The 15154-nt window shown below is 40.7% G+C and overlaps 1 protein-coding gene across 2 annotated transcripts in view; it reads right to left on the bottom strand.

Moving 5' to 3' along the window:
* The window catches only part of IKZF1 (IKAROS family zinc finger 1), a 66457-nt gene extending 54315 nt beyond the window's left edge, over nucleotides 1-12142 (bottom strand). The window contains exon 1 of one of the 2 annotated variants that reach the window (XM_066545863.1): nucleotides 12125-12142. The gene's annotated coding sequence lies outside the window, so the exon portion shown is untranslated. Of the gene's footprint in view, nucleotides 1-11805; nucleotides 11913-12124 lie in introns of those variants that run through there. The other variant, XM_066545856.1, reaches the window with a different exon arrangement.
* Nucleotides 12143-15154: the final 3012 nt, after the last annotated feature.

Below are 15154 nucleotides of genomic sequence, written 5' to 3'. Positions count from 1 at the left end.
AGCGACCAGTGACCACAAGCACCAGGGAGAAGTGTGTGGAGAGTTAGTGGGGTAGAAACAAAACTCAGGTTCTCAATCAGAAGGGGACCCTGCAGGTCTCAAGGCTCGAGGGCTGGCTACAGACAGCTGGTAGCCCCTTGGATAACAGATGTGCTGCTGGAGCAGGTAGTCCCATCACAACTTGGTCCCCACCTTGAAGTATGGCATGGGCAGCTGAGGTAGCCTCAGGTGGGGAGGGGGCAAACAGCCTACACACTCTTTGTTCATCCATGCAATGTTAGGTCACATCTTCACCTGCTGCAGCTGGCTCCAGATCCTATCAAGCAGAGAAGCTCTTCTTTGCTGCCTGTACCTTGTAACTCAGATGCTTGCACTGTCAAGCCTGCTTCCTGGAATTAAACAAGCATTTTCTTGAAGGATGGAAGGAGAGGAGGATGTAGTTCAAGTTCCTGGGAAAGGGTTCAACTTTATCCTAACCTTTTTTAGCCCAATTTCCATGATTATTCTTTTCCTAAAACAAGATCTTCAACCTGCTCTCCAAAAATTTGCAGTGGGAAAGTAACAGCTATTATTGTGTTTAATAATTTCATAAATCTTATGGTCTACTCTCTTGCTTCTGTACGTCAACAGTACATCTCATATCCAATATATTGCTGCCCTCCACCTTCCAACTTACAAATCCTGTCTTTCCTCACCAGGCCCATACTAGAATTGCAAAAAGAGAGTGTGTAGGCTGCAGGGCTGCAGATGGATAGGATGTTGAACAGATTATAGTCTATGCAATTTGCAAAAAACATTGGGTATTCTTACAGAGCATTCCGGCTGTTGCACCTGTACCGTAACACTGCTTAATGTCCAATAATGCTCTGTCTTGCTTTATTCTGCACCTAAACTTTAATTCCAGACAAGCAATTTGTTTAACGTCTATATATAGTCCTCAGAAATTACTACAGCTATGCAAAATGCAAAAAACCACCTTCCACTTAACAATTTGAGTCAGTTCCTATGGGACTGAAGAGCTTTCAATAGGACCATTTTTATTAAAGTAGTCAGTGGGAAAAGTAGCTTCTCTTGCAGGAGGGAAAACCCTATAATTATAGCCTGCTCAGTTACTGGAAGCATGGTGAATTTATGGCAGGTGGTTAGGTACAAGTGCCTTCTCCTGCAAGTATGACTGAACACAAAGGAAGAAAAAAGAAATGGGAATGCATTTTACTACTGCTTTCTAGGGTCACCTAGCTACTATTAATCAGTTAATTGCTTCACATTTTTCCAGAGTATAGTGAACCCTAACCAAGCAAAAAATCCACTTCAAGAATATACCCACAAAAAGGGTCACACCCACCCACAAGAAAGGGGTCACACTCTGGAACGGCACTTTATTCCAACTGCACCTGCCCTCTTGCTGTTCCTGGGGCTTCAGCAGGACTGGGAGTGCCAAGGGGAGGAGGTGTAAAGAAGAAAGTTTCTCCTAGTTTTGTATTCCTGAATTTATCTGCTTTTGTCTGGGCAAGCCTTACACTCAGTATTTCTGCAACTTAAGCCACACACTTGTCAGCTGTACTTCCTGTCTCTCGCTGTCATCAAGCAGAACTCTGTTGGAAAACACTTCCCAATGGAGAAGTCCCATTTCCTGATTTCTTAAATGAAGAGCTAAACTACAGGGCTGATTTTTTTTGCTTATTTGGTTTGTTTGCTTGGGTTTTTAATGAAAATAAACTGGAGTACATTTTGTTGTGGGGTTTTGTTTTGTTGTTTTTTTTAATGGAATAGTCTTAGCTTGCTTTCTTTGAGGTTGGATGACTGCCTGTCCCGAAACACACACCCTCAGATCTCACATCAGGGTTTAGGCTTGAATTAGGTGATTTTAAGACACTCGGCAAAGCTGATCCATTTCACAGGCATGGAACATTGAGAGGAAATAGAGCTAGTGGAAAAGTGATGATGGAAAGATATTTTTTTCTTCCCAATAATTACTTAGAATAATTATGCACGGTTCCTAAACGTAGATTAAGATCCGCAAACACTACACAAATTGATAAAAGCAGAAAAAAAAAACCTTTAGAAAATCCTCAAGAGTTTTTAAATCCCTCCCAGAGGAAGGGTAAATACAAATGAAATCCCAGCTAACTTCAACTTAGGCCCTGTATCAGCAAAGAATATATGACAGGACATCTGGCACCCCATCTCAGTTCTGCAATTGGCCATGTGTAGGTTTTGGCCCTTTGTCTGTTAAAAGTCCCACCAGACTTGAGCATAACAGATCTTGGGCTAAATTTTATGTGCTAAGAGTAGAATTTACCCTTTTGCCTTTGGTACGGTAAATCTATGAATAGGAAACCATGCCCTGATTTTTCTCCCTTTCCTCTGCTCTAGAATCAGCAGAAGCAAGAATTGTCCCACTCTAGAAAATAAGAGATCTTATGTACAAATATGAGAATTTGCACTGAAGCATCTATTTGTAATCAATTTGTAAATCAATAAACCTTTATAATGATTTATCTAAAAGAACAATGTTTTGGAAATGTTTCTGACATAAAACCCTAAAATTATAGTCTGTTTTGGTTCGGCACGAAAGAGATGTTTTTTAATTTTTCACTGTTTAAGTTTTCCCCATGAATCAAATTTGTCACTAGCATATACTAGTGTGTATGGCTTCATTGTCTTCAATGCAGTCACATTTCTTTACATTTTCAGCTAATTTAAGAGAAGTTAGAAATCAAAAGCTGGGTGGGCACCCGACTGAAACAATCTTGCTTTCAAATGCTGATCCTGTCTCACTCTCATTTACAGCAGGAAAGGGATTAGCACCTAGGTGATAATAGATAATTCTTCTATTTAGGAATACAAATAGCTTCAAAGTTTGGCCCCTTATTGCAAGACCTACAAATAGATAAAATTCCTGTCAAAATCGATAAAAATATTTTTTCAAGGCTATTCAGATAAAGAACTCTAACCTGTATGCTTTCTTCTTCAGACTATGAATACCAGATTCAGAGATGAAGCTACTACAATCCTTTGGAAAAAGAATCAAAATATTGCAACTTTAAATTACTTGATAATCAACACACAACCCTTCTGAAACATTCTGTTGATTTTGTTTTAAATAAGGAAGCATCTAAGTGGCCATGATTTTAGATAAAAGTTAGTCAGCATTTGTCCTGAAGAAAATTTATGTGTCATGAATTTCCCTCCTTGCAACTTTCTCTACAATATAACTTATGCCATGTCTTAATAATTTATCCAAATACACTCCATGAATCACTGGAAGTACTGTTCCATTTATACCTAATGTAAATTACAAACAGAAGTAGGTTTAGGACCTTTTAGAATTAGGTGTAAACAAGAAGTCGTTGTAAGATCAAGATTTTTTTAATCTTTCAGAATACAGCAAATTAATTATTGGCAAATCTTGGTTTGTTTTTTTTGTCTCCCAGCAAATTCAAAAGTAAACCTCCTTGTCAAGAAAATGAATGCTTAGCATTTATACAAGACTTCATCAATTGATATAAAGCATGTGTAAGCATGTCAGTCCTTCTACAATCCTGTTCTCTTAGGATATTGAATGATCCCAAGACTGGGCCAGTGATGCAATTCAATGGAATGACCCAATCCAATGCCAAAGACTAGCTATCCTTTTTCTCTTCTGTGTTTCCCGAGCTACCTATGTACTGACTGGGACGAGATGTGCCCCACACTCAGCACAATGGAACCTCATGGTAAGGAAGAGAAATCACAAGTGCTGATATTTGTGGAGCCACTTTGGTCTTACACCAGCGCACCAAAACTCAGAGCTGTCCTTCCATCTACAGAGAGCTCTACCTCTGGTGCTGCAAGGACTCCACAAACGTACAGCACATCCAGCTGCATGGTTCCTGACAATTCTTAGGTGTAGCCATGCTGAGCAGAGAGAAAGGTGCCCGAAGGAACACTTCTGTCTTGAGTGTGGCCCGCAGAGGCAGGTACACTTCCCTGAAACCTCAAAGCAGAAAATAAGCACTCACAAAGTCTTGAGGGGAGGGGAAATAAACTTTCTACAAGGGACCTGGTGCTCTGCAGGTGCTTTTGCAAATATAAAAAGTGAGGGGAACATGCATTCCTCAGTGGTGACAACTCTTGGTTAAGTGTGAAAAACAAGCAAAGAGGCAAACCCAAGAGTTACTTCCACAGCCACCTTGAGGAAAGGCCCAGCTGTGCAACCCCCACTTCTGTAAGCAGTCCCATGGCAGGAAAGGGACTGCACACATTGGTCACTGGAGCAGCTGGCTCTGATGGAGTGCTGGTGTGTGAGCACGTCTTGTGTCTGTGGTCTCTGACAGATCTCATTGGCTACTCACCACACAGGCTTCACCTTTAGCAAACTAAAACTCCAAACCAACAACCAAAACCATAAAACCCCAATCCACTTTAAAACCTAAATTGAAGCTCCTAAAATGGGTCCTAGATGCAACCACCCAAGACACATAAAGATAAGTTTAATAAATAAATTAATAAAAGAAAAGGAGGTTGCAGCCTGAAAAACACAAAAACTCCTATAGCCCTTTAAATACCTGACAGGAGAATTTGCACATTAAAAACAGGTTAGGAGTGGTATCATCATATATGTCTCATCGATCTTTTCGGGTTTAAGCTGGGAGCTGCATCTGCTTGCAGAAAGATAGTACAGCTGCAGTTCTAATTGCACCAGAGGGTCTCAACCTACTGGAACCAAGGCTCTTGTATCCATGAAAGTCATGGAATATAGGGCAACAACCAAGAGAAGAGGTGAATAAAGACACTTTTGTAAAAGGATTTAACGTTTAGCTTCATTTTAAACCAAAGAGCTAATATATGTATATATATATATAAACAGGCTTATAACTTCATGTACAAATGTGCTAAATATGGTTAAACATGCAACAGGAAGACTGTTAAACATGGAAAGAAGGTAATCTGTATTGTATAACCAATCTTCAAATACTTGAAGAAAACTGCTAAAATTCTACAAACTCATTTTAATTAAAAGCATTCAATATCTCAGCTAGCAGCTGATAATTAGCTTTATTATTGTAATTTAATATGCTACACTTCACAATCTCTGTGAATGACTCTACTTTAGAACCACTTTAATTCTATTTTTAATTTCCGCCTCATCACACAGCTCAGTGTAAATAATAACTACCAAGGTGAGGGGTGGTCCTTTCTGAAAACCAAGAGTCGTAACGAGCACTTCAACGTCCTTCCATTTTTATTCAAAAAACCAAAACAAATACCTCCAGGTCTTTTAAAAGACTGCATTAAAACAAAGATTAAAACTAAGTGGATCAATTTCTTTCCCTCTGCACTAATTCTGTATTCAGCATTTTCTACATAGTCAAGGGAGATGTTTAGTTTATTCAGTCATTTCTCTATTCCTGCCTAGTGTAAATGCTGGTTAACTACACGAATTGACAATACAATTATGAGCATACAGTGAAATTTCAATGGAGAGCTCCTGTCTGCAAAATGAAGGAAGCACTGTAATTCAACACACAAGATTAAGAAAAGAACTCTGCTAACAGTGCAGATGTGAAACATTTAAATGTCTGGCACATGTAAAATTAATTTCCGTGTAAGGGAACAATTGTGAGGGTGTAAAAAAAGTTGTCTCAAAGATCCTACATAATTCTCAGTTCTTTGGGAATTCTTTTTTCAAATCACTGACAAATGATAAAAAGTGCATCTTGTATCATATATGTGTGTTCCATATGTGCTTCCCTTAGCATTTTCTCTGCTTGAGCTATATTCATGTAACAATTCATTGCTAAAGGAGATAATAAAAAATCCATTCTTTTATTGACTTTATGTGCAAATTACTGGACTTGATATCATTGCAAATATGAAAAAATGTTCTTCCTTCAAGTTTTTGAATTGCAACCAGAGTAATTATAAATTGTTTCCACAATATGAGAAAAATATTAAGGTAATTTTCCTAATTAAGGGCAAGTTTTATTAACTCATTAAACCCTGTCACCTTTATTCACTAAAAATCAAGCAGAAAAGTGGAATAAATTCACCAGGACAAAGAAAACGCACACACTTACATTTTATAAATAAACCGACTATAAAAGGTGAGGGGTGTAAATTAAGGCACTCAATCTAAGAACACAGCATATTCTCAAGTGGCCAAATAGAGCTCTTAGATATTCTTCCAGAGCTCTCACTCAAGGGGAGGCAAACAGCAGACGAAGAGCTGTACTTTTTGTATATATCTATTTATCTGATTTAAAAAGTATAGGATGTCCTCACCACAGTGTATCTAAATATGCAATAGAGAGAACATAAAAGCACCTCTTCATGCCGAGAATTGTTATTGCCGAGTATACCCTACATAATATCAGTAGTCAATTTGTCCGAATTATAGAAGGTTTCAGTAACTCTGCTTCATGATCACAGAGTTGCTTCCTAATTTCCCTTCAAACTGTTCAGGATGTTACAGATTATTAAAGGACATTACCAGCCTGAATAAGCATATTAGAGATTGGTGTGGGTTTTTTTGTTTTTTTTTACCCTTAAATAACTCCTAAAAATAACTCCTAAAATTAAAGCAAATTAGCAAGTTCCTCCATACTATATATTTTAGTTGACTGACTCTGCTTTGGCAAACATTTGGGTCCAATCCACTATGGTCAATTACAGCTTTATACTGCAATTGCTCTGCTATTCTCAGTGAGTTGAAACAAACAGAAAAATGAAACAATTCAGCGGGGAATCTGATCTCTCTTACAGAGCAAGTTTCTCTTTCACTGGGAAAGCTAGAGCAAGTGGAATCAGAAGAAGAAATGTAAATATTTCACATGAAATAAGCAAAATAAGCAAGAGAGGTGGACAGTTCCCATGGCCTAAAAAATACGATGATTTCAGTGTGAATACTCATCCAAACTTGCAGTCTGAATGGCCTTTGGAAGCATTTATACAGGAAGCATGAGTGTGCCATGAAACTCCCAAACCTGCATGGTTCTATCCCCAAGAATTTCCAATGGTACAAAACAAAGCTGAGAACATGCATGTATCTTTTCAGAGCTAGGACCTACTTTTGCAGCCACCACAATGTTGGTGGTAAACTGCTTAGTGCAAAAACCCCTTGCTCTCTTCTTGCTCACCACTTAAAGCATGGATGAATCTGTTCTGAAGGAGAAGGGTAGGCAGAAGTTGTCATGGTTTTAATAAAGATGATTGCAACATACCATAATTCTTTTTAAATTTAGGGAGCAAACAAAACTTTTGTTGAGTTGTAGTCAGGTTTATGTATAGATTGATAAAGGGACAAAAAGCCACAGTTGACCTTGGAAGAAGGGAGTTTTCCAGCTGAAGTCAGTCCACTTTGCTGGATAGCTACTGGAGAGAGAAAACTCCTGCAGCCACTTTGGATGAGTGGAAGGTATTTAAAGTAGCCTCCTGTTTAAAAAAATGCTATAAAGCTGACAAGACTGAGGCAGTCAACCTTGCCTCATATGGCATTCACACTCATCTCTAAACACTTTTGCCACTCCAGTGTCGGGTGGGGGGAGCAAAATTAATCTTTGGATTACAGAAATAATACCTGTGAAGAATAGGTCTTTCCTCTTTTGACTCTTGCATTGAGTTGCAAGAATTTAAAAAAGCTTTCCAAAGAATTATAGTCCCAGAAAACACCAATGAGAGTCCTTATCTTCCACTTCTCAACTGGCATAATGTATTCCCAGTGTTCTTTCTTTCTGAGTAATTTTATATGTGTTAGAAAAGTGGTGTTTGTCACTTGGGAGGGGAATTCCAGGGGAGCCAGCAGTGCATCCTGCTCTACTCTCATAAGGATGACAACATTTTCCAAAGATTCCATTATTGCTACACTAAATTCTACTATTTTACTATGATTTTTGGTCTAATTCTATTACTTTTAATAATAGTAGAAAGTAATGACTGATCAAAATGTAATGAAATACATATGTGAATCTTGACCAAAAAACAAAAATTACTATGGATCCAGCTTTTCTTGCACATAAAACAGGAAAAAAAAGTCCCACAAGCCTTCAATGGAAGTTTTTCCTGACATAGAGCCACACAATTAGGCTGCAATCCATGACTTTCGATATCTTCTGGACTTTTTAAGAGAACATTTCCAAAAATGATCTGCCAGAACAGCATACAATTCATTATGCCCTTGCTTTTTGTTGCTGAAATACAGACTGGACCCATTTCCTTGTTTTCTGCAAAATTGTGGTGTTAATATAAGGAGTACCTTAGCTCAAATAAAATATGTCTGGAAATGTTTTTGGCTTCATTTTGGAGTTATCCAATTTTAATGATGAGAAAGAAGTTTTGCATTGCTGTAAAACTCCATGGATTGGTTATCCAGTTACATTTCTGCATTGCTATGCAGTGGAAGCGGCAAGCAGACCAGGTTTTTGGTATTAAGGTCCACAAGGGAAAGGAAAACTGCTACAGTAATGCTGAGATGGATACTATTGCATTTTTAAATAGTACGCTGAATGCAACACAAATGACAAAGGTGTTGTTCATGTTTATAAAAGGGAGCAAGCGACCAGATCATTCCTGGAGGGAGTACTAGCAGCTGGGAGCTGGGATGGAAAGTCTGAGGTATATGACAAGCTTATCTCTCTAATGCAACTCAGGAGTTTGAGACCTACTAAAAACATGCCAAGGCACTTTTCTCACTTTTAGTTAAGTAGCCACCCTGAGAAATACTCAGCTAGGATAAAGGATGCACATAGGATTAGTGTCTAAGCTTCTCCAGTTACTGGGAGCATAAAGGGCAAAGAGTCCTCTGCCCTTGTCTTCCCATCTTTACATTGGCCCAGAGACAATAGTGATTACTCTTCAAATACTAGAGTCCATCACTCCTTCCTGACTCAATCAGGACAGTCAGTACAATTTCATATTATGCTTCTGTGTTTCTGTCATTTCCCCTTGAAGCCATATCCAGTAGGTAGAGGACTCTTGCAAGGATCAGTGCACTAGGTTTGAAGTCCTGAATTCTGGGAATGTCCAGCACTGGACTTATATTGACTTTAGTCTGGTCAGTCTTCTCACTCAGTGGGTAAACCTGATTTCTCCTTGGTTTTTATCTTAAATTTACCATATAATTAGGGATATAATTTCTATTTATATTTTTTCATAAACTTGCAGTATATAATGTTCTGAGTTTCACCTACTTTACTCCAGAAAAAAAAAAAACTCAAATAAAAAACCCCAAAGAAAAATATGGAAAAGAGCACCTGGGTAGTCACCAATACTAAAATTTGTGAGAAAATCTTTAAGGTTGGAAGCACGTCTGGGATAATAGAAACATGAACTACATAAAGTGCAGAGCTCTGCAGTATTTCGGACACTTCCCCCCCGCAGTTCTGCTACAGACAGCTATCAGAAGGACATGAACTGTTTTAAGAGTCTTTGGTCTTGCACATGGCACTTGGTTTCTCATCTCTTCAGGCTTCAGTTTCAAAGGCTTTGACAAAGAAGTAAGGTATACAGCCATGTAACTAAAACTTGGTAGAGTTTTGCTAAGGATTGAGGAGGTGGGCACATAATGCACTCTAAGCAGTATATCTTGTGGTTTTTATTCAGTTTTTTGACCAACATGAGTTAAAATCAAAGCAGACCATGCCAATGTTAGAAAGAAGTCTATGCAAGGGAGCAATTAAACCTTTTAGAAAAGAGACATAGTATCAACTACTGTATCAGCTGTTATATTAACCCATGAACAGGGAATTTTCATGGTAACATAGTCAAATCCATTAGCACTTTTTGGACTTACATTTTCCCTCAGTAACGAAGAGAACAAAGAATAAATAAAGTTACCTAAGTGCAAAAATTTTGTTTGAAAAATTCAGAAGCTAAAGGCATTGCATACTTCATTTTTCTATTTCACTAAGGCTTCAAACACCTTAAACTAAGCAATTCACTAGGAGGTGAGAGAGCAGTGCCACAAGCCACTCAGAATATGCCCCTGCTTAGCTGATTCAGATAAAGTATTTCCAAGTATTTGAAAGGAATTTTAGTACTTACTTCTAAATGCAACACATCAATATGCTTTTTCTTTACATTTCAATGATAATTTATAACGTTTAACAGCAAGTCATACTCCATGGTACTGCAGAGTGCGTAAGTTATAACTGATGTGAGCAGTCAACTGAAAATAACAAAGCGTGTCTTTTAAAGGATTTGGACCTCACAATGACACAGCTTCGAATTTTAAAACTAAACTATTAAAGTCTAGAAAATGGGTTATTAATGTGAATGCACAAAATATACCCAGGATTATATTCCTGGTTTATTTAATTTGGGTAAGGTTTGGACATCTGGACAGTAAATGCATATCGATGTAAGCTTGGTAGCATCCAGATATCGGAAAGAAAAATGCGTAGTCAAGAAGCTCTAAATCCTAAATTCTAATCTCTACACAAAGTCCTTGAAAATACCTCTTGCACTAAGTGAAAGGAAAAAAAAGAAAAGAAAAGGAAAAAGATAGCAAGAAAAAGTAAAAAGAAATAACATTATATTCTTCTACAACAATTTCAATACTTTAAGCCAGTGGCCATACAGGTCTAAAAATTCTTGCATCCCACAAAACATCGCTTTTTTGAGATAATTTGCAATCATACACTACAAAATTTTCTGACACAGTATTATTAACTTTTAACAATTTTGGAAGCAGAATGCTTTGTACAATGTCTGGCAGTGTTACCATACCTTCTAAACCAAGGTAGAAAAGCAATCCAAGAAGTAATCAGGTTTCTTGAAGCACAAAATTAAAAGTTTCCTTAGAACCGACTGCTGCAGTGGGAACTCATTTCTTCACACACACAGTTTCTAACTAAGTGCATCTTCTTTAGCAACGACAGGAGAGCGAAACCGTCCCTTCACAGAGAGGGTAACTTTGCGGAGCAGGGTGAAAAAAACCCTCCAGCTGTGACAGGCTCTATGGCAAGGAGGAAAACTTCTGGTGCCACCGCTGTTCGGAAGTCAGCAACTTCTCTAATGCCGTTCCCCTCAAGCGCACTGGGGCTGATAATTTTACAATTTCCTAATAGTTTTTACGACCTCCGTATCTGCCTCCCCTCTGCAAACTACAGGCGCAAGCACTCGGAACGCGGGCTTAGACTGAACCTAAGTGCTGTAGCTGACTCAAGAACGCAGATCAATCCGCATTTGAATCAATGAATACCCCATCTCGGCCAGCTCCTCATGGCTACTCATCTCTGAAATTTTAAGAAAGCACTCTAAAACGCCTGGATTACACCCGAGCTGTATGTTCGGCTCAATGTTTTCAAATTAAAAAAAAAACAAACAAACAAACAAAAAAAAAAAAAAAAAAGCGTGTGGGACGGGGAGAAGGGAGAGAAAGAGATGGGATGGGATTGGATGGGATGGGATGACCGGGCTCCGCAGTCTCCCACTTAACGAGCCCGGCAACTTCTCGGCGGCAGCACAGGCTCCGCGCGGCCCCTCCTCGCCCGCGCCCCGCAGCCGCCCGGGGCTGACGCCCCGCTCGCCCCGGGGGCTGGAGCCGGTGCCCGCCCGGGACCCCCCGCCCCGCGGTACCTGCTATGCCGGGGCCGGGGCGGGCGGCAGCTGTGGCGGCGGCTGGCGCCGCTCCATGTGCCGGCGCTGCCCCGCGGGCGGCGGCTCCGCGCCCGGTCCCTCCCCCGCCGCTCCCGCTCGCCTCCCGCCCTCCGCCCCGCGCGGCCGCCGCCCGCTCCGCGCCCGCGGCGCCCCCGCCCCGCCGGGGCTCGGGACGGCGGGGGGCGAGCGGCGGCCCTCGGGACGGAGGGACATTCACCTGCTTACCTGTTCCCGGGGCGCCCCGCCGGCTGCGCGCAGCTGGAAGCGCGGGAGAGGGGCCGAGCTCCGCGCCGCCCCACGGAGGCTCCCGGGGCCGGACTCATGCGGTGCCGGGACTCGGGTGTCCCCACACGGCAGGCAGCTACCAGGCACAGCGATAGGGCCCAGAGTCACAGACCGTCAGCTGCAGGCATCCACCTCCCGAGCAAAGGGGTCAGATCATCCTTCTTTACTTCAACCTAGTCTTTCCCATCCCGTGCAAAACGCGTCCCGCGCTTTTTGTGCACTTGAATTTAACCGCCGCAGCAGAACTTAAATAACTTACTTAAAATCGGTGGCAGAGACAGTAACTGAAACCCAGACCTAACTCTTCAGTCCGGAGGGCATGTCAAACCTGATGGAAATTACTCATGCTTAAGAATTAAGCACATTTACACTCTGTGGAGGATGAGGATCTAATTTTTTGCTGTGCTTCAGTTCCTCATCCTCAAGATGTGGATAAAAAATACTTCCTTTCTCACATCCTACCTTTATCTTTGCTCTCATATGACAAAAGTTTAGGCATAGCTTTATGCATGTGTATAATCTCATGGATTAAAAAAAAAAGCTAAGCAAGTAGGCATTGGAAAGATCAGGAGCTTAGAATGCAAGTTTTTTGAAACAGAAACTGTTTACTACTTCCTAAAAGTTTGTCCTATAGAACAAAATTAGGTCTCTGAGGGTAAGTTGGACTTTTTTTAAGAACAGAAATAATAAGACTGTACCAGGAGATTTATTTCAGGCACTCCTTCCCTCAGAGAAGCTCTGCAGAGGTGACTGCTTTGTGCTTCACAAACTGGGATAGTTTCTGGGTATGTGTGAGATGAGACCTGGGGCTTCTCAATTTTTTGATTTTTCACATTTTTCACACTGCATCTCTAAAGAGATGCAGAACCCTCCTTTTATTGTAACTTATAAATAGACTTTATGGATCTGGTAGGGTTGAAACTCAGAGGCAAATTCTCATATTTATTCCAGAAGAACCCCATGTCTTCCAGCAGGTTTGCATACAGGGAATCAAGAGCATTTGATGAGTAGAACACCTGGCACTCTCAGGCAGTAAAAAGAAAGAAAGAGATTTACAAAAGATCCAGAGAAAGGTGCCACCATGTGCCTTGCAGTTAGTACTTTTCTCCAGCAAATCACAAAGAGCTCATCCTCAGCAGGACCGGGAATACAGGCAGGAAGAGCTTCACCAGACACCTTCAAAAGCAGAAGATGGTTAACTCAAGGGAACTCAGCAACTTTCCACAGATATGGATGTGTTTGGATGTTTCAAAGAAAAAGGACTGACACTCCACTGGGGAATAGCTCTCAGGAGCTGTTTGCTGCTCTCCTGTGCTCCAGCTGCCACAGGGCCTCTGTGCTCCAGCACACCAAGGGGGAATTGATTGGCATATATTTTTAAAGGCAGATTTTACACTGCACAAGCCATGTCCCATTAAATACTTGACAAAATTTTGAGGTCAAAATTAAGTTGCTAGACATGTGTGAGCTGAGCCTGTTAAGGTTGAATCTTGTGAGATGTGATCTTCTGTTATTCACTCTGTTTAGGTTTGTTAACAGCTCATAGGAGCTCTCTATACTCAGTAGATGTTGTGAAAAATCCTTTTACCACCGGCACCCTGGAGAGTGACCAACAGCACAGCCACGGCAGCACTGAGCTCACTGGTCCCAGGCTCTCTCAGGTGCAGCAAGCTCCTTGCTGGGCGAGCAGCAGTGGCCGGTGTGAAGAGACCTTCACTGTCCCGGTGACGTGCCCCAAGTCCAGAGCTTCTTCAAAGAGATCTGTTGAGGGATACTTGCAGATGCACACTCAGGTACTTGCCTGAGGAGTCAGATTCTACAATCCTCCCCTTGCGGTATTTCCAGTGACATTACTGGGAATTTAGGATGAGCCAAAGTGGGCTGTAAAGGGAGAGCAATGTAGAGGGAAAAAAAAAAAGAGTGGCCTTAGAGTCGTCTAATTCACTGCCAGCTAAGTCTTACAGCAGTTGATATCTGCCAAAGAGGCTTTTCCATTGCTAGATTTATTGTGGGAAGCATCTAACAAGACTGCACAATGAATGGTTTCTTTCAGATTTATTTTTAAATACAAATGGTAATTAGTATTGCAGGAGCTACTGTGTTTCTACTGCTGTGTACTACCACTTCCCATTTATTGCTTTCCTGCAGCAGTCTTACCAACCTGAATCCTCAAAATGGACAGCATGCCACAGTCATGCTTCTTCACTCCATTACCAGGCAGGTGCTGATGATTAAATATAAAAGTACAACAGAAAAGATTTGCAAATTGAGAATCAATAAAAAAGTGTAAAGAACAGAGCATGCATATTATGTGCAACAGCTGGAGTGTACCAGGCAGGTGTTTCTCTTGGCTTTCTGTCACAAAATTTTTATTTTAGTTCTAATTTTTCAGAGGGTTTGCTTGTGGGATCTTGAACTGGTTGGGTGGGAAGTTCTCATTCAGTTTGGAATACAGAATATCTGATCAAGATGAGGATGGTGAAGATTTAAAAGAAACATGGTGATTTTTCAGAGGTAAAAAAGGGTAATAGATGTTGAATTCTACAGTCAGAAATCTCCCATGAACCATGCTTTCTACTATAATGCTAAGTGTGACCAGCTCATTTCACAGTCCTTGTCGTAACTAGTTCCCTCACCCTGAGAAATCCCCCACTGGACTATTCTCCTCTCAGAGGGCTCTTCATAGTTTGGAGTGCCAGAAATGCTTAAAAATATCATGGACCTCACACGAAGTAGTTGATTGGCAGGTATTTGAATATTACTTAGGAAATACCGATCGCTGCTCCAATTGCACATAATGTCTAACATTTAATAGACTTTTGTTTAGAATAAAACGTTTGATCCATTAAACGATAGTCTCAGATTTTTAGCTTTAGAAAAGAACTCTGACCTCTCAGCAGAGCTCTAATGCTTTTATCTCAAAAGCATCTCAAAATTCCACATTTTCCTCTCCTTACACATCACGGGAAATACCACCTGTGCTATGGACATATAAATAGAAAATATCCCCACCAAGATCTTCTTTCTTTCCCATCAATCTGTTCATGTAGTTTTCCTCTCTGCCTTGCTGTGCTGACTCCTCAGGCACTGTTACCACATACTTACTCACCTTTCCCCCAATTTACGCTGGCTTCCCACTGTCCTTTACTTGATCTCTCCTATAATGCAAGCATCTCATTATGTATAAGCATTTCAGACTTTTTTCCCCACATAACTTCTTTCACCAGCTGACCTCTCTGAACTCAACTACAAGTCCCTTTCTCTCTCCAGGCTGTGTATTTTTCCACTA

Source organism: Molothrus aeneus, chromosome 1 (assembly GCF_037042795.1).
Source record: "Molothrus aeneus isolate 106 chromosome 1, BPBGC_Maene_1.0, whole genome shotgun sequence".
NCBI lineage: Eukaryota > Metazoa > Chordata > Aves > Passeriformes > Icteridae > Molothrus > Molothrus aeneus.
The sequence above is the reverse complement of the archived record's forward strand: the minus strand, read 5'-3'. Positions and strand labels throughout refer to the sequence as shown.